This window comes from Schistocerca gregaria, chromosome 1 (genome assembly GCF_023897955.1).
Source record: "Schistocerca gregaria isolate iqSchGreg1 chromosome 1, iqSchGreg1.2, whole genome shotgun sequence".
NCBI lineage: Eukaryota > Metazoa > Arthropoda > Insecta > Orthoptera > Acrididae > Schistocerca > Schistocerca gregaria.
In genome coordinates this window covers 877,058,036-877,079,602 of record NC_064920.1, presented here as the reverse complement: position 1 = coordinate 877,079,602, position 21,567 = coordinate 877,058,036, and positions in this window count along the sequence as shown.

Below are 21,567 nucleotides of genomic sequence, written 5' to 3'. Positions count from 1 at the left end.
GTGGGGTTGTTACTCTGGGTGCCTATACCACATGTTTTTGATGCAATGCTAGCCTTCATTACGTTTAGTTAATTATCAAACACCCAGCATTCTATTTATTCCGCTTAGTTCAATACAAATAGCAATAAATGCTTTAAAGTGACATTCTTAACAAATTCCAAAAAAATACACTAAAAATGAAGAAAAAAAATTCGACACATCATGAAGAAATTATCTGAAAGGGATGGAAATCGGCGGATGTGATGTATGTGTGACAAATGATTATAATTTCAGAATAATTGGATGATTAATTCAACAGAACAAGCTTCTGACATTGATCAAGTCAATGACACGATGATCCACGTCTGTGTCTTATACAATCAGTTACTCGGCTTGACTTTGATTGACAGATTGATATCCCTCCCCCTGAGGGATATCGTGCCTAATTCTGTTTAATTGATGCGTTAGATCGTCAAAAGTACCAGTTGATTGGTGGGCCCTGCCCATAATGTTCCAAACGTTCTGAATTGGAGACAGATCCGGCAACCTTGTTTGGTAGGGTGTGGCAAGAACAAAGACAAGCAGCAGAAACTCTCGCTGTGTGCGTTTTGACGTTATCTTGCTGAAGTAAAAGCCTAGGATGGCTTGTCATGAATGGCACCAAAACGGGGCGTACATCAAGTACAGATTTAAGTGTGAGAAAGTCGTTTCTGAAAGTATTTGTATGGATTGTAGCCATGTATGAAAGTGAAACATGGACGATAAATAGTTTGGACAAGAAGGGAATAGAAGCTGTCGAAATGTGGTGCTACAGAAGAATGCTGAAGATTAGATATGGAGATCACATAACTAATGAGGAGGTACTGAACAGAAGTGGGCAGTAGAGAAAATTTTGGCACAACTTAATTAGAAGAAGGGATGAGTTGGTAGGACCTGTTCTGAGGCATCAAGGGATAACCAATTTAGTATTGGAGGGCAGAGTGGAGGGTAAAAATCGTAGAGGGAGACCAAGAGATGAATACATTAAGCAGATTCAGAAGGATGTAGGTTGCAGTAGGTACAGGGACATGCAGAAGCTTGCACAGGATAGAGTAGCATTGAGAGCTGGATCTAACCAGTCTCTGGACTGAAAACCACAACAACAACAGGGGAAAATGTGTCTAACAACCAATGATTCCAGAGTTTAAGATCGTACTAATTTTTCAGTAGGCCTAAAAGTGAGTATAAAAGTCCCATTGACATGTTCAATCAGATTTTCTGTCTTTCAGATGCCATCAACAGAAAGTGAATAGAAACATCTATCAAAAGAGTCCCAGAACATATGGAGCTTCCCAAATTGTCTTGATGCTTCAGGTGGGGAGAGTTTGAAATTCTGACCACCAAGATGTATGGGATCATACCACCATAATTAAAAAGTGAGTAATAGCATTGTGTTACTGGAACTTATTGATGTGCATGTGTGGATGTAGGTAACAATGGGAGGGTTAGTGATGGGGTAGTTTTTCAGTACAGCTCACTTTATATAATTGTAGCTGGCGACGCTTTTTGTTATTAGAGCATATAATGAAGCTGTATAAGGTAAATCCCACGCACCAACAAAAAAATAATTACCGTTGGAGCAGGGCAAGAAGAACTTCTGAAAATGCTTTTGGAATACTGAGCATTAGGTTCAGAATTCTCCTTAGGAAAACGGAGCTATATAGCTGTTGAGAAAATTACACTGCCTGCTTCTATGCAACATAATTGACGCTGGACGCATGGGGGAAGAGATGTCAGGCAATTACAAAAGAATGAGGACAAAAGTCAGTACGTGATCATTCGAGGAGCATGGTAGCAAAAATATCCTAGAGCCGCACGGAGGTAAGGTCAACACAAGTCAGTTAAAGAAGTCAGGAAAGGGAAGGACACTCTTCAGGAGTATTTCAGCACTACTACGTATGTGCATTGTAGTGAGAATATGTAAAAAAATTCAGTGCCTAGACTTGAAAATAATTAATTTAGGTTATGATTGAAAAGTTAATATGGTATGCGTAAGAGTTCATATTATTCATAAATTAATTCAGTTGCTGTTAGCAATAAATTTTGTAATTGGTTTTTGGTATAATTACATTTCACATTCAGATAACACACTGCATTCAACTTTTATTTTGTGTACATTCGTCAATTGAATTTTAAATGAAAATAGATAAACAGTCTTGTTACTCATTATTCCCCAACTCTTCCTCGCGCACGTTACAAAGTTTTTCAAATATTTCTCTCTTAGTTTTCATAATCACGTCTTTAATTTTTATTTGGTGTAGAGAAGCAGTTGCACATGAACGAAGTACTTCTACACTGGTAGGAACAGTTTTTGGTTTACTTATGATGGTTAGTACATTGTCATCCTTGTCAGAATAGCATTTTCTTTTTCATTCGAATCACTCTTTCCTTTTGTCTCCTTGATCATACCACTCCAACGCGGAATACTTTACGATTATGACTGTGTTGCTGTTCGAAACGGATGGCCATATTGTGGAACATCACATATCTCTATCCTCACTAATATGAACTGGGAAGTTTAGGATCTAGCTGACATGATAGTCTTTCCGAAGGATATTGATAACAATTGTGCACAGCTTGCAGTGTGTACCTTATACTTTCTGTTGTTGGTTATTTATGGCCAATACGGGGCACTATGCATCATCATAGTGTCGCTATCAGGTTCACACAGTGGTTTACGTAACTTACAAAGGGAAAAAATAGAACGATATCATTTGGGTTCGAAATTACTAGGCACGCAAGGCAACTAAGCTACTCAGACGCACTACATATACGGTCGTCTAAGTTATCATCTGAAGTGCACCACATCAGACCCAAGGTGTAAGCTCAGTTTTTTCATCTACTGTACTAATCACAGGTGAAACGTAACGCAAAAATTACTTACTGTGACGTTAATGTTTTTATTGTGGTCTTGTGAGCAATCTGCCCTGTAAGTCCCTTTCCTTGCTTGAACATGAACTCGCAAAAACGAAAGTTTCTTAAAATATCACCCAGTGAGCTCAAACACGTCCGCAGATCTCATATCACTCGTCGTCAAAGCTTTTATTTTATTTAGTTCTAGCACAAACGTTGTCTGTAAGCTTTTAGTCTTCGTTTCAATTTCGGCATGAGACGAGAACCTAACCTCCTTCAGTGAATCAACTATTTTGTCGTGTGAGTATATTCCGGCGTTTTTGTTATGATATACCGGTGATTTTGTGTCATAAAGACTTGTTTCAAGTCTGTAGGTTCAATAAGAATGTTTACAGCTTCCTTAGACCACTCCATTACCACACAGTGCACAACAGATAGCAAAAACAAGCAGCTATACAAAACCAAATGGCAGACATACGGCGTGGTATACAGCTTCATTCAATTGCATGCCATTTGCTAGCAATATGATGGCAGGAACGCAAGATAGTTTTCACACGAAGCAATTGACTCGTTACGCCAGTCAAGGCACAATAAATGTTTGGGTTTCAGACAAATTCATTTTGAGATTCTAATCAGTCAGTTTTGAACTGATTCGTCTCATTTTTATTTTCATTTCTTTGATTCATTTTCGCATCTGAGACCTTCTGGAACAGATAAAATGAAATAAATCAGTTCTGACACTGGGCAGCCCTGTGACTGAAACGAAGGAGTCGCCATTTCCCGTTTTAATATTCTTTCCTGACTGAGTCCCTTTGGTTGTAACTTTTCCATAGCTGTATGTCTGGAAAGCGTACTGATTTCAGGAAAGGGCAGGGACATTTCGATCACTTCGGGTAGTCTCGAGGCGAGATCGATGGCGTTCTAAGAGGAGTCCTGCGCTTATGCTTAGGCCAGACGCCAACCGACAGCAGACACAGTCACTTTCTCTGAATATCCTGGTCAGCACAGCATAGTTGTGAAGATAACATGGGCCTGTGCATGAATCTGTTCCTTTTTACAAGCAAAAACTGTTCAGTCAGAAATCCAGTCTGTACAATTTATTTGCTTTGGCAGGGGCCATTCCTGGAAACTAAGGCTGGGACACCACTCGCAAGTAAAGATCTTTTTTTATTTTTCGTACATCCATAGTTGAAATGGACGACAGTGGGACGTCAGCTTGTATAAATTTATATTAAAAATGAATTCCTCCAGCTGTATTTAAGGTATATTTTATTTTGGCAACTAGTTTCAACGTTGTAACAACGTCATCTTCAAGCCCATGTACTTGTTGACGTCAACTGCGTGCGGCTGATACTAGTCAGTGGTGAGATATGGACGTGCTCCTAGCTACGAACTTCTAGCATCAGCCGCACGCAGTTGACGTCATCAAGTATATGGGCCTGAAGATGAAGTTGTTACAACGTTGAAACTAGTTGCCAAAATAAAATTGACATCTTAAATACATCTGGAGGAGTTTCTTCATTTTTAATATAAAGATCTTTTTTGTTGGAAAATAGCTCGGTTCGTTTTAGAATTTCTTCTCCCTCTTTGTAGGGCGAGATGGGACACATTGCCTTTCACAGGAGAAAGCCATAGTTGCCATACGGGATGACATGAATCAATTTCCCTTCTACCAGCAGAGAGTTCCCTAGGTTATGCCCATATGCGTTTACTGCATTCGTATATTAGTAACATATATTTGTATTCCATATTGTTTTTAACACACTTTGTGGAAAATAAAAACCTCCTGGCCATGTCTGCTCGCTGCATCACTAATGATTCATAAGGCACGCCGCAGAGAGTCAGTACAACTTTGTGAAACATCCTGCAGTCGCTTGTAGTGGGGTAAATAGAATAGGGAATCATCTATTCACTTTTCAGTTAGAACACTGAACAAAAATTTGGCACTACACCATTTTGGTTCCTAATTGGCATTGGTTGAGTCAAACGGCAGCATTATTCTGTGAAACGAAAAAGAGGTGTGTAAAGAGCACTAGTACATCTTCAGACATGAGTAAAATCGAGTTTCACAACATCAGACTGTCCCCCGCCAGAAGACTATCTGGTCGATTCTCATGTCCACATTCTAACCCTAGCTGCCCATAGGCCTTTCAGCTCTTAGCAAGGATACACGCCCTGAACGTTTGGTGCCAGCGATCATGTAAAAAACTCCCCTTGATATTACTGAGTCATTCTTCTGTGGCCAGGCAATTGTAGACTAGACAAACACCCTAAAAATAGTGCCACCACACTGACATGGACACCTCTACCACCTCTTCACCACATCGCACTGGGACAGACTGTTTCTTCCGAACGTTTATATGAGATATCTGAGTCTAGTTCTCACGTACTGATACAGTAGTCAATAGATGCCATGACTTTACAATTCATGAAGTTGAAAGACTTTACCTTTGTCTACAGGAACAAGTTGCCAGTATACCTACCAGGCTAGGTGTTCTGCCATGATCTGAAAATTACTACAATATTTACTGGATAGTATTTCATCACCAATAACGCCATGGCAAAAGCTATATGCGGCTCTGACTTGCTGGTACGGCTCTGCATTAGTAAAGCTCAAACACAACACTGCGAAGCATCTGTGGTGAGTATTAGCTATTTTCTAGGAACTAACAAACTCAGTTTAGTTTTTATCTTACACTATCTATCGACTGAATGACTTCTGCCAGTTGGAGGACACCCTAAGCCACACATTTTACTCAGAAAGAATTGTAACTCTTCCACTTATAGACAGTCGATCGCAAACAAGTGGTGTTGTGTTGGATTAATGCCTTCCGCGTTTACAACACGGTCCCAGTTGGATGCTAATTTGAAAACATGGACGTTTATGAAAATTGCAATTCGAGTCCGGCTGTTTTGACTTCATGATTAATGACCGCATATTCGCGATATATTCCAGTGTGGTGCTACCCGTAACAACGACAACATCAACGTAATTTGTAATGGACAGAACTGATTACGTGAACTGTTACAAATTTCTGTGTAAGATAGCAGATGTGCAGAGTAAACCAAAAGGCAGGTACCTGCAATGTCCTAATGGATTGTTCATCAGCGTTGTTATCTGTGAAGCTTCATCGGGCCGTGTGTCACAATAAGCATCGAAGAAATCTAATTACGAGATACACTCACTTCAGCTAATTTTTATAGGAAGTCCATGGGTCACGGAGTAAGGCAGAAATCAATGATAGATTGAACAGTGATTGTGAAGTTCCCGTGCAAACGAAGAGCTACCGCTGTTTTCCAAATAACCACCTGGGGCGTCCTCCGCTTCTCGATGTGATAGATTTAATACCTCTTTATGTCTGGCTACTTTTTTATTTCTTTCATTATTCTATTTCATTTTTTTACTCCCTACTTTAGTATAGACTCTGTACCAAAATCATGGCAAATCGTGTACTCTTGGTTGACCTTTCACATGGGTAAATTTACTATAACTTTGACGTCAGCTGTACTGTTGCTGGACAGTATTTATTTAAAGAAAAATCGCTAAATTGAAGTGAGTTAAAGTTGAAATAAGAAGCCAGGCACAGTTGAAATACAAGAGAAACGTCAAGCCGGATTATAGGAGGACATCGTAGCAATTTTAGGAGTGTGTTGCTAGATTTTTTCGGAATTTATGGAAATAGTCCGGGAAAATAGACGGGACTTTTTGATAAAAAGAAAGCTATCTTTCACGAGACTCTATTAACGAAGGTAATCGAACTAAAATTTGTGAGAGACTGCCTCCAACTTTTACTTCGGCTAAGGATGATGGCTCTCCATCTGTCGGAGCTTTAAGTTTGGAGACCACATCTCTGTTATTCGAGAAGAGAAGACTATATGTCGGCATTGGGTCTCATCATGTACATCCACTACAGTAATCGACACTCACCATATATGCTTAAAACAACATTCTCACATGCAACATGGAAAGGAGCCATTGTGCATATCTACATCTACATCCATACTCCGCAAGCCACCTGACGGTGTGTGGCGGAGGGTACCCTGAGTACCTCTATCGGTTCTCCCTTCTATTCCAGTCTCGTATTGTTCGTGGAGAGAAGGATTGTCGGTATGATTCTGTGTGGGCTCTAATCTCTCTGATTTTATCCTCATGGTCTCTTCGTGAGATATACGTTGGAGGGAGCAATATACTGCTTGACTCTTCGGTGAAGGTATGTTCTCGAAACTTTAACAAAAGCCCGTACAGAGCTACTGAGCGTCTCTCCTGCAGAGTCTTCCCCTGGAGTGTATCTATCATCTCCGTAACGCTTTCGCGATTACTAAATGATCCTGTAACGCAGCGCGCTGCTCTCCCTTGGATCTTGTCTATCTCTTCTATCAACCCTATCTGGTACGGATCCCACACTGCTGAGCAGAATTCAAGCAGTGGTAAGAGGACCATTCCTATTCGGTTGCTGTTCACCAGCTAGGAACCCCCGGGCAAAAATGCCATACGAATCCTTTCTCTCACTGTAGGGTCGAAATAAGGGAGTCTCAGACCATTACAGAGGCTTTTTTGAGCGGAATAGGAAAGGGAATGACTAGCAATGGGTCAAAGTAATCCCCACCATGTACTGTATAGTGGCTGGGACAGTTTGTATGGAGATGTCATTGGTCACGGTATTGCTATGTGAGAGGAATGAAGCTGGAGGGCTGCACTTACCGGTGCGTGATGTCGTACGCTCCTCCGGCGATGGCGCAGAGACCGTCATTGATTCTGCTTTGCCGGCCGAAGGCCGAGCGGTTCTAGGCGCTTCAGTCTGGAACCGCGCGACCACTACGGTCGCAGGTTCGAGTCCTGCCTCGGGCATGGATGTGTGTGATGTCCTTAGGTCAGCTAGGTTTAAGTAGTTCTAAGTTTTAGGGGACTGAAGACCTCGGAAGTTAAGTCCCATAGTGCTCAGAGCCATTGGAATCCGTTTTTTTTTTTCGCGGTTTACTACTTGTGGCACCATATTATCATACACCATGTGTCTAAAATTGTTCTTAATATGAGCTGAGGGTGTCGGATGTGAAGGTGCAGCCGTGATTACTTCTCACACTGCTTCTCGGAACGACGACAATGAGCTCCTGCAGTTTCATTAGATGAACATAATCAATTATGATACGCAGTTTACGTCACCCGTCTAGTGTATTCCCATCTCCAACACCAACTATACATGAGTACATGAAACTGGCATCACTTCAACGTCAGAAACTGTCTTAGTGTTGAAATCTCATTCAAGATACCATCCAGTGAAAAGCATCAACTATGTTGGAGAACTTAATAACGCAATCTATCTCGTATAGTAAACAGGGATTTGCGCTTAAGAGTCTGTGTTTCTTCTGGTTCTACGCGCATATCTCCGGTGACTCAAAGCTGTTTTTCTCCTTCAATCTCCACTCGGACGTGACAGAAACCACAACGCAACAAGAGGCACATCTGCAACGAATGAAAAAAGAAATGCTCTGGGAACTGTTAGAAGGAAGTGCAAAGAGTCTGCTAACAGACACGTTTAACATAAAAAGGAGAGAGATTCTGCGGCACCTATTGCACTAGCTACGACAGCTTGTACACGACTATTGACTAGTGATATTGGCAAGAGAATGCCGTGAGAATTATTTTATGTGTGTTAGAAGCTCGTTAAAATATTACTCAGCAGCTCCCAGGACTTGCATCACAAGGCACACGTTCAAAACTGTCAACTGGTACATTCATTGTCTTTGTACACCTCATACGGGATATACCAATACGACAAAGACTCTCGAAAAATATAATTCGTTAGAAAAAATTAAAAGTTGCATGACGTTATTAAATATGAGACTCCAGTACGGTCGAATAAGAGAGATTATTTTCTTCACTCACAGAGGCAACTTTCCTTCGTGAAGTTTGGCTCTTGTGTCTGCGACGTCCGCTTTTTAAATATATTTTTTCACTATATTTAACTATTTACTGCAAGTAAGGTTTGTACTATTCTAAATCTACGTATGTATTCCGCAAGCCACGGTACGGTGCATGATGGAGGGTACCTTGTACCACTACCCGTAATTTCGTTTTCTATTCCACTAGCAGCTGAGAGAGGGAAAAATTCTCTCATCTTCTCTTCGCGGTCCTTAGGCGAAGAGTATGTTGGCGCCAGTAGAATCGTGCACCCGTGCTCAAATGCCGTTGCTCTATATTTCCTCCATAGTGCCTTGCGGAAAGAGCGTCATCTTCCCTCTAGGTATTCTCATTTGAATTCACGAAGCATGTCCGTAATGCTTGCGTGTTGGTCGAACCTACCAGTAAGAAATCTAGCAGCCCACCTTTGAACTACTCGATGTTTGCCTTTAGGTGTATCAGGTGGGGTTCCAAATCTCTCGAGCAGTACTCAATAAGAGGTCACGTTAGCATTATATACGCTGTATCTTTATAGATGAGCTACACTTTCCCAAAAATTCTCCCAATAAAACCCAATAAAACGGGGGGGGGGGGGGGGGGGAGGCGCAGTGAGTAGTGCACTAGCTATTCATTTATATTTCATATTAATGTGTAAGCGAGTCCCCTCAGTCAGTCTTTTTTTATTTTCGTTTGTTGAGTCTATATGTCTACTTTCTTTTTATATGTTGTCACTGTGTGAATCCAGAACTTTTGAAACAGGCTAAATGCTAGTTCTGTTCGCTTAAGAAGTGAAACGGGCGTATTCCACGCTCAGAAACATGCCACGGCCACATGTTATGGCTCAAAACATGCTGTTTCGTGATTCACGGCAAAATATGTTACCAAAACGTGGTAGTGTACAAACTGTGAAATACGGTACAAATCTGGGACGCAAAAGGGCCGCTCGGCACTCTCTGAGTACTCTGAGCCCTCCAAACAGTACCGGTGTAGTTTTTCTTGTCTGAGAACTACGGCGAGTACCCCTCGTAAGATGGAGGATGCAGCCTACACGAGAGGTCCAAACTCGAAGAGCGTGACTATCGGAGATCTTGACCCACATTCTGACGGTGCCGGCGAGCTAACTCTCGGCCCTGTTTACAAGAATCGGCAAAAGCTCTCTGAGAATGAAAACTCCCACGTGTATATCTAGTTTTAGTAACAGTACGAACTCAGTGAAAGTGCAGTGCAATTCGTTCCATTTAGACTTATTAAATTTTTAAGGAAGAATATAGGTTATAAATAATGCTTTAAGAGTGTACATCGTTAATGATATGAATGTTTCCATATTCACCACTTGAGGAATAATTTAGTAACGAAGGGAAATTTTTCATTCTAATTCGTATCAGAAGTTACGGTAGTATTCATGTTGTTGTTGATGAACTGCTAGTTTCTGTCATAGCAGTTACACTTGAAAGTAAAGGTTTAATATTTTTTTGTGCTATTCAAAAAATTTAAAAACCTCTCCCACACCGACCTGATTTAGTTTCACTGATCAGGATAGTAAAAAAACATGCGTATATTAAGGGAATCTTCATTCACAAAGCAGGCTCATCACATTCACACAGTTCAATACTGTTCTATCCTGATTAAATTGAGCTTAACTTAAATTCCAAAAGGGCAGTGAATCAATTTCGAAGTCTCGGTGCGACGAAAATTGTCATTCGATCTCCTGAAAAACATTTCTAATATTTATTAACTTTCGGTGATCACATGGAGAAGACCGGAGATCCGCTGGTAAGACCGTGTTAGCCCATTTATTGTAATAAACTGGATATCTTGAGCATACAAAACGGCAGGTTCTTCCAGTGTAAATCAGACGTTCCCCACTGATCCCGTGCAACACAGCGTAGTAAGCAGACACTGTCAATAATAATCAGTTAAATAATACCCGAACACACTTACTTTAGTTTAGTTCATGTATTAAATTCCTTCTCATACAGAATCTCATCAAGATGGCAACTAGCTCAACAATACATACATATACATTATCCTTCTTTCACGGCTAATCGGCAAGAATTGTCTCATTCTTTTCATAAGAGGAAACAGATAGCACAGAAGCTATTCCATGGAGTAAATGGACGCTCCAAGGAATAATAGGGCTTGCAACTACTTTGCTTTGATAATCATCGTATATTAAAGTTTAGGAATCGGTAAGATAAGAAGAGATATTTCGAGATATGTACTGAGTTATATAATTTATAAAATTTCTGAAAATATCGCGGAGAGACCGCTGCAAGAGACATTACAAAGGTTTTCAACTTTCGTACATCCTATGGTTATTTCCTGGTAATCTGAATCGTACTTTTCGTACACATTTAGTTTATACTTCATTCTTATCACTGAATCACCAATATCCAGTCCAGAAAATATGTGTCGGCGAAGTATTATAGAACTGAAGGCATTCTTTCTGACTTTTCATACTTGTCACAGTTTAAAGACTTTTCAACTATACGTCCTGGTAATCTGAATCGTATTTTTCGTGCACATTTAGTTTATACTTCATTCTTATCACTCAAACACCAAAATCCAATCCAGAAAATATATGTTGGCGAAGTATTATAGAACTGAAGGCATTCTTTCTGACTTTTCAAACTTGTCACAGTTTAAAGACTTTTCAAAAAGTTTTCAGCAAACATAAATATTATTATAATAAAATCTGTAAACCAATCCTGATAATAAACGTCTGAAACAGTCGTGTCTGTCTGTTTAAACCTGCTAATCTCCAAAACTACAAGATGAATTTTCATGAGATTTTCACTAGTAACTTGTGCACAGCTTGGGGCAACGTATGCGATTGATATAATCAAAATCAGATCACGGAAAAAAAGATACTGCGATTTAAAGTTTTATCGAAAACCACCGTGCGTGGGAGCGTGGCTTGGGGTGACATTCAGGCTTTATTTCACCAAAATAGGCACGCGGAAAAAAGTTATCGTAATTTAAAGATTTATCTTGTAATGTCAGCTCAGCTAAGCAGTTCAGGTATTTGATCTTCGTGGCACAGTACACCAAAGAACCAATACTCGGTGCTGTTAGTGTCGTAGTGCACTGAAGTACCAGTAGATGGGACTGTTATTTTTTTTTTTAGCTATGTGACAGATGTTTTTTCGGAAGTTTATATGAGTGAGAGAATTAAGCACCGCAGTCTCATCTTTATGAATACAAACTAACACAGAATTTATTTTGCTGTCGTGTACTGTTTTCCTGATTTCGCTTTTATGTATTAAAGACTTGCTGCAGCTCAGAAACATCAGGCATTAACTCTCTTTTTGGAGACCTCTTCAGAAAGTGAAGCGCGATATCACTCTGATCGATAGCGTCAAACGTTATCTCGCTCCTCCGAACACTTAATTCAAAGAGGCTTAAAGTTACTTCTCTACAATGTAACCTCATAGGAGTGGAAATTTGGACGCGAATTGGCGCAAGTGAGTTAGTTGTTATACCCGCAATCCCGCTTATTAATAACAATTTACTATTTCGCTTTAAACGTGTACCATTCAGTCTGAGCTCATACAGTGGCCATAAACAAAGCACAACGATAGGCGCTGCCCGTTGCAGCCGTGGATCTTAGTGTCAGCTAGTTTTCGTATGTCAGCTCTGCGTGGTTCTCTCCCGTGTTTGTGAAACAAACAAGCTCTTCATTTATATCCCCAGACATACTAGCTATGATGTATAAAAGGAAGTTTATGAGACAAAAATACATTCCACACATATGAAGTCTCAGCGACAGCTGTAAATAAATATCCGAACAACAATGGACTTCTCAGTTAGTTAGCTTTACATAGCAGCGTACACGGCGTGTCCCAGTTCCGTTAGGACTGTAGCTATGAAAAATAAAAGTTATGGATTATGTTTAAAAAATCAGTGCATTCATTCAAATTAGTCTCCCTCTGCGTCGAAACAGAGCTGAAACCGTTTTAAAAACATTTTGAAACAGTTACTGTAGTCTTTGTTTAGGATTGCATTTAGTACTGCAGTATAATTTTCATGGACATCCTTAATTGCATCGTAACGGTGCCCTTCCTTTCCCACCTTCAATTTGGGGAACGACCGGAATTCGGCCGGTGCCAAATCTGGTGAATATAGTGAACGATCCTTGCCTGTTGGCTAAAAGATCGTGCACAGTGTTCGCTTTGTGGGCTGGGGTGTCGTCATGGAGGAGCAACCAGGAACGTGCTTCTGGGTATTTGGGTCGAATTCGGCGAATTCTCTCCACAAACCCTGGATGACTCAAAAAACTTCATGTTGCCTCACTGCTCTACTACCATTTTCCAACGAGTGTCAGACACGTACGGATACATTCGCGGCCGGGAAGCCTGCTTCAGCAGTGCTAGCGATTTCACTTTCTACGCAGGTGATTTTAAAACTTCAAGGATCGTAAAGCTGCAACTGGACACCAGAAAGCATTGCAATTTGGAATTTAGCACAAGCAGTGGTAATGGAACTGGGACACATTATGTACGAAACGTGTTTTTTAAGTAAGTACCGTTTTGAAATAAAAAAAGGCGTGCTACGATATCCCAATAATTTTATTTTTACATGAAAGCCTGTACCGTAATCTACGCACTGATGCCATTACAGTCTGATTCTTCCTTGTTTACGTTGTGTACTGAGTGTTTAAGATGGCTCCGATAATCGTGAGTCCCGGGACTGTGAAGTACGGGCTGTTATAAGATTTCTTAGTGCTAAAGGCCTAATAGCGATCGATATTCATCGTGAGATCTGAGCAGTTTACGGAGAAAACATTATGAGTGATGGAATGGTAAGAAAATGGGCGAGAGCATTAAAAGATGGCCGCACAAATGTGCATGATGAACAACGGAGTGGGCGTCATTCGGTCGTTAATGAAAATTTGGTGCGGGAAGTGGACAATAAGGTGAGAGAAAACAGACGCTTTACGATTTCCTCCTTGCAGGATGACTTTCCTAATGTTTCTCGTAGTGTTTTGTATGGTATTATGACCGAACACTTGAATTACCGAAAATTGTGCGCACGTTGGGTACCGAAAATGTTGACGGATGTGCACAAAACCAAACGTTTACACAGTGCATTGATTTTCCTCGAGCGGTACCACAACGACGGTGATGATTTCTTAAGCCAAATTGTTACGGGCGATGAAACATGGGTGACCTACGTCACGCCAGAATCAAAGCAACAGTCCATGGAAGTTGAGCAAGAGCATCGTTTTGCTACCCGTCCGCATGTGGCGAATCAGACCAAAGATCTCATCACATCTTTTGGATAGGAAACTCTAGATCATATTTCGTCCAGTCCCGATCTTGCCCCCGGTGACTACCATCTGTTCCTGCACTTGAAGAAACACCCGGGCGGTCAGTGTGTTCAAGACGATGACGAAGTCAAAATAGTGGCAGAATTCTATGAGGGCGGTATTCAAAAACTGGTTCAATGTCATGACAAGTGCCTCAATATTTACGGAAATTATGTAGAAAAGTAGATTAAGGTACAGGCTTTCAAGTAAAAATAAAATAATTGAGATAGCTAAGCATGTCTTTTTTTAATTTCAAAATAATACTTGTATTGTATTGTATTGTATCACAACCGGGGACCTAGAAACGACGGAGAGGCTCCGTCCCAGCCGCAGCCGCAGTGGTCCGCATCCACACGACTACCTCAGTCCACTTCACCCCTCTGCCGCCCCACACTGAACCCAGGGTTATTGTGCCGTTCGGTCCCCCCAGGGAACGTCTCACACCAGACGAGTGTAACCCCTATGATTGCGTCGTAGAGTAATGGTGGTGTCCGCGTACGTGGAGAACTTGTTTCCGCAGCAATCGCCGACATAGAACTGAGGCGGAGTAACGGGAACCACCCCGCATTCGCCGAGGCAGATGGAAAACCGCCTAAAAACCATCCACAGACTGGCCAGTTCACCGGATCTTGACAGAAATCCGCCGTGCGGATTCGTGCTAGGGACCAGGCGCTCCTTCCCGCCCGGAAAAAAACGGTACTTGCTTAAAAAACACGCCTCGTACATCGAGTAGTCGGAAACGTTCTCGGTGATAGTGTGCAACTTGTGTACCACTACCAAACACGGGCTGACGCAAAGGGAAATATCAAGGATCACACGTGCGCCTAACATCCAGTGCATTACACGTCAGACCTTCCGCTTTGAGACGGCATTAAGATCACGTACTGCTGAACGGGGTTAGTGAAAATAATGCCTCAACAAATCGCCCAATAATTTGTAACCGTTCTGTGTAACACGTATCCGAAGAGGCCAGGGACGGAAGGGAATACAAATCGGCTGCACTATTAAGTATTCCCGAGGGACACTGCGATTCTAAGAGAACTCGTGACGCTGTGAAGTGCGGAATTAGTTTTGCCCAGGCCGTTTAGAGCGGGCCGAGCGGGCGCTCCAGCGTCCCCCGCTGGTCTATAGCGACGCAGGAAGTAAATAGCGGCCGCTGTTCTGGGGGAGGCGGCCTGCCGCGGATGCAGCTGCAGCATGCAAAAGAGTCGCGAACGGCCGGGCAGTTTAGCGGCGCCACAAAGGACCACCGTGCGGGCGGGGGAGGCGGGCGCTGATTGAAGTCCGCCCGCGACAAAAGCCGGCCCGCTAAAGCGCAATATATCCTCTTAAGGACCGCGCGGCGCATTATGCGGCGTAAATCCACGGCCGACCGCCATGAATGTCAAGCAGGCGTCGTGTGCCGCGCTGCCGGCGGGGCTGTTTGTCACTGAGTGGGGCGCGCCCGACGTATCCGCGGCAAATACTCATTCGCCCCACCCGTATCTGTCACCGTCGCGCCCAACTTCAGCCGATACCTGACACTCGTGCGGGGCTGGTCCGCTAGCTGGTCGCTGACGATTACGAAAAGGGAGGCAGGCGTAAGTAAAGACAAGTTAATCGCAAGTTCTCTGTTTGAATATTTCTTGCTTTTCGTAGCCAAATGTTCTACCAACTAAGCCATCCAAGTAGGACTCACAATCCATCCTCAGACTTGCAATTAAGTCGGTGGCACTCTCCTACTTTCCAAATTCACCTAGGAGGACTAGCCCTAGCAGAAACTGTTTGCAGAGAGAACGACAGCTACTGCTGGAAGCAATGCCGTTAGGCCATCGATGGATGGCCCGATGGTTAGAGCGTTTTCCCGCGGAAGGTAACGGTTCTCATTTCGAGTAAGGGATCCAAAAATTTAGATTACAATGCGCTGAGTGTTCATGTTGTACTAAATAATACCATAAAAATGCAAATTTATCGAAGAAGTCCCGGGTTCGATTCCCGGCGGGGTCAGGGATTTTCTCTCGGCCTCGTGATGACTGGGTGTTGTGTGATGTCCTTAGGTTAGTTAGGTTTAAGTAGTTCTAAATTCTAGGGGACTGATGACCTCAGACGATATGTCCCATAGTGAACAGAACCATTTGAACCATTTTTTCCCATTCTCCTGCTTACAGCACGCTGTGTCAGTCACGCAGCTTGCAACACATACGGAACACATGGCACGTGTTCAGAGGTAATGTAATTCGTCAGCGCCATCTACCGTGGCAACTACGCATTTCCATAAACATTTTCATAAAACATTTCTTTCCGAATCCGTCCGAGAAGGCGTCGGTTTTATTAATGTTCACCCTGCATATAGGGCTTTTATAGCCTTATCACTGTGGGGTCATCGGTTGGTTTCTCACGGCAATCACTTAGTTGTGATGTATTTCAGTGTTTGATACGAGATACCTTTGCTGGCGACAGTTGTGGAGCACTCCTGGCTATACTCACAGATGACTGAAAAAGAATTGCAGGAGCAATGATGTAAGAGAATAGTTATTTCCACGTTGGGCAAATACGCAGCAAGTGACATGATGACGGTGTCTAATGTCGGGAAAGCATGTGATGTGCATGAAACCACACTTCGATCTTACTTACATTCATTATTATGCATTTCAAGTCCGCAAGAGAACAACTTATTAATTAAATGTCAGGACTGATTAATTAGTTGAGGTAAATGTTAATTAGTTTTAAGTGCATAAAGGTACGTATTTCGCTAATAACAGTCAGAAAAAATTGTCTCAAAAGTTTGGCACAAAAAGTGCGGTAGGCATCCAAAGAAACTCTTATCATGTAAATGGTTATGCAGGTGCTACTTCATGTCGCGATTAGTGGGTAATTGTGACACAAAGTGGTGTTGCACATCATGAGAGGCGTGTCGGCTAAGAATTGTAGGTTTATGGAAGGTGTTTGAGTACCGGGTGGCTGGCAAGTTGCCGTGATGCGGTTGGACCAGTTAAATCGAGCTGGACGCTGCGCATTGCGGCTCTGACAGAATTAGGTCAGCAGGTATCAGCAACTCGACAACCCGAAAATTCCAAGTGGAAGGGGAGAAGCGGTGCCGCAAGCGTCATGCCGCTGAGTGAGTAAGACAGCGAGGTTGTTGAGTGCACTAAACTGAAACTCAGTATATTTACTACACATACGAAAGCGGCTTACAGACATGCTACGAAACATTTAAGGCAGCATCTGTGATAGTGAGACGAGCTCACTGAATACCATCGGTATCAAATTGTTACTGACGAAGTTTTCAATATCTATCCCTAATGATTTTGGTTAAATCAACAACAAAAAGACGCAGCATACGCATGTGACACACCACTAAGTAGCTCTTGCTATCAGATAAATAATATACAGGTGTCTAATATTCTTAAACAAATAATAATGTAGTTATAAAATATTTCATGAATTTTCTGAAAAGGAGTTCGAAAATACCAGACAAAAATGAAAACGAGCGTTTGGCTTCATTGGCCGGGAGACCCCTTGAGGGGCAGATCCGGCCACCTTGGTGCAGGTCTTATTACATTCGACGCCACATTCGGCGACCTACGCGCTAGATGGGCTGCTAAGAGACAGATGTAATCATCGTACACATACCTTATGATGAAAAGTTTCGAAGCAAAACATCTACTTTTCGAATAGACTGTTGACGTCAGCCAAAAGTCTGAAATAGAAGGAAGTTGGTGGTGATGGTATGTATAGAACCCTCGAAATAAATAGGTAGATGCGAAGGTGGGTTTGATGGGGAAAGTATGGAACAAAAGGCAAAATATAAATGCTTAGTGCCGCGCGGGGTAGGCGATTGGTCGGGGCACCTTGTCACGGTCCACAGGCTCCCCCCGTCCGCGGTTCGAATCCTCCTTCGGGCACGGGTGTGTATGTTGTCCTTAGCCTAAGTTAAAGTTAGGTTAAGTAATGTGTAGGCTTAGGGATCGATGACCTCAGCAGTTTGCTCCCATAAGACCTTACCACAAATTTCCAAATTCCCAAATCCTTAAGGCCTGCCACACTCTGTCCCACTCACACTTTCAGACAGAAGACAAAAAAGATGTTTGCCCCAAGTCAGTTTATGAATAAAATACACACTGCAACACAAAAGCTAAAATAATGTAAGAATGAACTGTGCCTGGTTTATCAATGGGAAAAGAAGATGAAGCATTCAACCTGCAAGGACATTAAAATCTAGTACCTAATAAACTAGTGAGAAGCTCGAACATCACACAGAATCTTAAAACACAAAGCACGCTCAATTCATCGTCTCCTAAACGGCAGATCAAATACTTCAGCCCTCACAGCTTAGTTTAAAACGCATTCTATTAAAACGCGATGTGTGTATAGAAACAATTGTTTCAAACTGTTGACTAACACAACTGGTATGAACCCAACTGTTTTGAGTTGACAAGAACATATTTGGATTTCTATCTAATATACCTCTCCATTAAAATTCGGTACACTTATTCGTCTGTTAATGCTGGCTGTTTATCCCTGACGATGCCGTATCCTACTGCTAAAAACGAACTCTGTTGTTCATCTATCCGATCGGCTTGCGAAGAGAGAAATATGCATCTAGTCGGATGATCGCTGGCCGCGGTGGTCTAGCGGTTCTAGGCGCTCAGTCAGGAACCGCGCGCCTGCTGCGGTCGCAGGTTCGAATCCTGCCTCGGGCTTGGATGTGTGTGATGTCCTTAGGTTAGTTAGGTTTAAGTAGTTTTAAGTTCTAGGGGACTTACGACCACAGATGTTGAGTCCCATAGTGCTCAGAGCCATTTTTATAAAAAAAAATCGGATGATCGACTGTGATGTGTGCTCATCGAGTGTTGTTGTTTCGGTTTTCAGTCTGAAGACTGATGTGTTGCATTCTTCTGTTGTAGTCTATCCTTGTGCAACCTGAATTCATATGTACCTGCTCACTGCATTGATGCCTTGTTCTCCCTGTTCAATTTTTAACTCCCCCTCCTCGCACTTCTCTTCATTGTTAAAGTGACAATTTCTTCATGCTTTAGGATGTATTCTATCAACCGATACTTTCTTTTAATCAAGTTTGCCCCAGTTTGTTTCACCCCAATTCGATTCTGTAGTTCCTCAGTAGTAGAGGAGATATACAAGTATAGAAGATATAAAGTGCATACTTTTAATGGGGGAAAATATGTTTCTGAAAATACATAGTTTTGTTAAGATCAAATACAAGTTTATGTTTAAAAAGTCTGATCTGGTAATGCTTCTCTGACGTTTTGACATGCAGAGAAGGAAAACGTGGATGATAAACGGTATAGTTAAGAGCAGAATACTCCCAGGAGCTTTTGAAATGTGGTGTTGCAAACGATGCTGAAAATTAGATGTATAGATCGAGTAATTAATGATGAAGGACTGCATGGAATTGGGGAGAAAATCATTTTTTTTAGTCAGACTGAGCAGAAGAAGATGTCAGTTGATTGAATAAATCACGAAGCTTCAAGAATGGGTTAATTTGGTAATGGAGGGAAGTTGGGCGAGGTGGATTAAGAAGGAGACCAACTCATACTTAATTAGGTAGTTCCATGTTGTGCAGATGATACTAATGGCAAATGTTTTGCGGTATTTGGAGGTGCCAGGAATAATTTTGATCAGGTTATTAGCACAAAACTTTTTCACCTTAGTCTACCAAAACTGCAAACATACAATTTCTTTGAAAAACTTATTTCACCACCTAATCGTTAAAGAACATTCACTCATTTCAGTAGTTAACAATCTCTATGACATTAATAATAATATGTCGTTTACATACAGAATTAATTAAACAACTTTTAATTCTAGACAATGAGACTACTGGTTCACTGGTATTAACATAAGCCCAAATGAGCCTTGGAATAGAAACAACAATGAGTCAGGATAAATAATGGGTAACTACAAGCGAGAGAAAGTAACACAGTTAGAAAGAAGAATTCAGGTTGATCAGACAACAGTTTAAAGAAGAGCTTGAACCATTTAAAGGTTACAAGAAAATATTAGTAAGAGATATCTTTGGATAAGCGCTGTTGAAACTATGTTCTGGTTTGGCATTATCGAGATAATCATATAAATTAAGAAATACAAACAATGGTTATAAAAAATTTCCAGATGAGGAAATGGAAACTATTTAACAGTACTGATTAAAAAATATTCAAATGTGTGTTTACTGCTGAGGGACCAAACTGCTGAGGTCATCGGTCCCTAGACGTACACACTACTTAAACTAACTGATGCTAAGAACAACACACACACATCCATGCCCGAGGGAGGACTCGAAGTTCCGGCGGGAGGCGCCGCGCAATCCGTGACATGGCGCCTCAAACCACACGGCCACTCCGCGAGGCGATCCGATATGTTTCCACCCAAAAGGAGACAAGTTAAATATCATCACTCACAATAAATGATACTGATAAAAAGACACTTGAAATTTTAACCATGGCAAGCAACAATAAGTGACTGTTCAGCGCCAGTTTTCCAGTGAGATCCGAAGATAAAATTTTAGTTCAAAGTTCTCACCAAACAATATTCTCTGCGGTGGTAGCCGTCGATGTCATGTGCCGAACTTCATCCAATTAGGCTAACTTTCATCTGGGCGAACAGCCAGTCCTGGACTGCAGGAAGCTTACCGGAAGTAGAAGGCGCCAAGCAGAAATTTGTCACTTGGCCACATCATGGTGTGATATGACAATGTAGTACTTCTAGCTGCCGGTGAAAAAATCACAACTAACTCCGGCGCACAACTAACTCTACGAGCGCGATCTGTCCACTGCAGTAGGCGTAGCGCCAGCTGCCCCTTGTGGGCGCGATAGGTGAACACGTTCTCTTTCGCATGCGTCAAACGTTTCGCTCCCTCTCTCTCTCTCTCTCTCTCTCTCTCTCTCTCTCCTCCCCCACCTCCTCTTCTCTCTCTCTCATACAGACACATACGTATGCACACACACACACACACACACACACACACACACACACACACAATTACTTCTATTCAAACATTCATCTTTGATTCAGAAGGAGTTGTTAACAACCTTGTTCTACACTTCAGAACAAATCTACTTTCTGTCAGACATTGTACTTAAAAATGGCACATTTTCAAATAGTATTATAGGAGAGTATTTCACTCCTTTCTGCGCCAAAATTAGATTCACTAGAGGGAAGTACAGTCAGTTTTCCTCTCAGTATTGTCTTAGTGAAAATTGCTCTGAAACTGCTATGGGTTTTTGATAAAGAATCTCATGGTTGATGCTGTTGTTTCAGCACGTCTACTGCGCTTTGTTTATTTTTTTAATTTAAGTTTTCATCAATACGCACCGTTGGGAGCTTGGAATTTTTTCCTCTTTAATTTTTTGCTGTTGACATACATGCGTAACAGGTGAGGTTTCTCTGACCGACCAAAACTGAATGGGCTGTACGTTTTCGAGGTTTATAGCTAATTCATTTGTGCAAAACCAGTTAATAACATAAGTGAAAACATCGTTTAGTATATTCC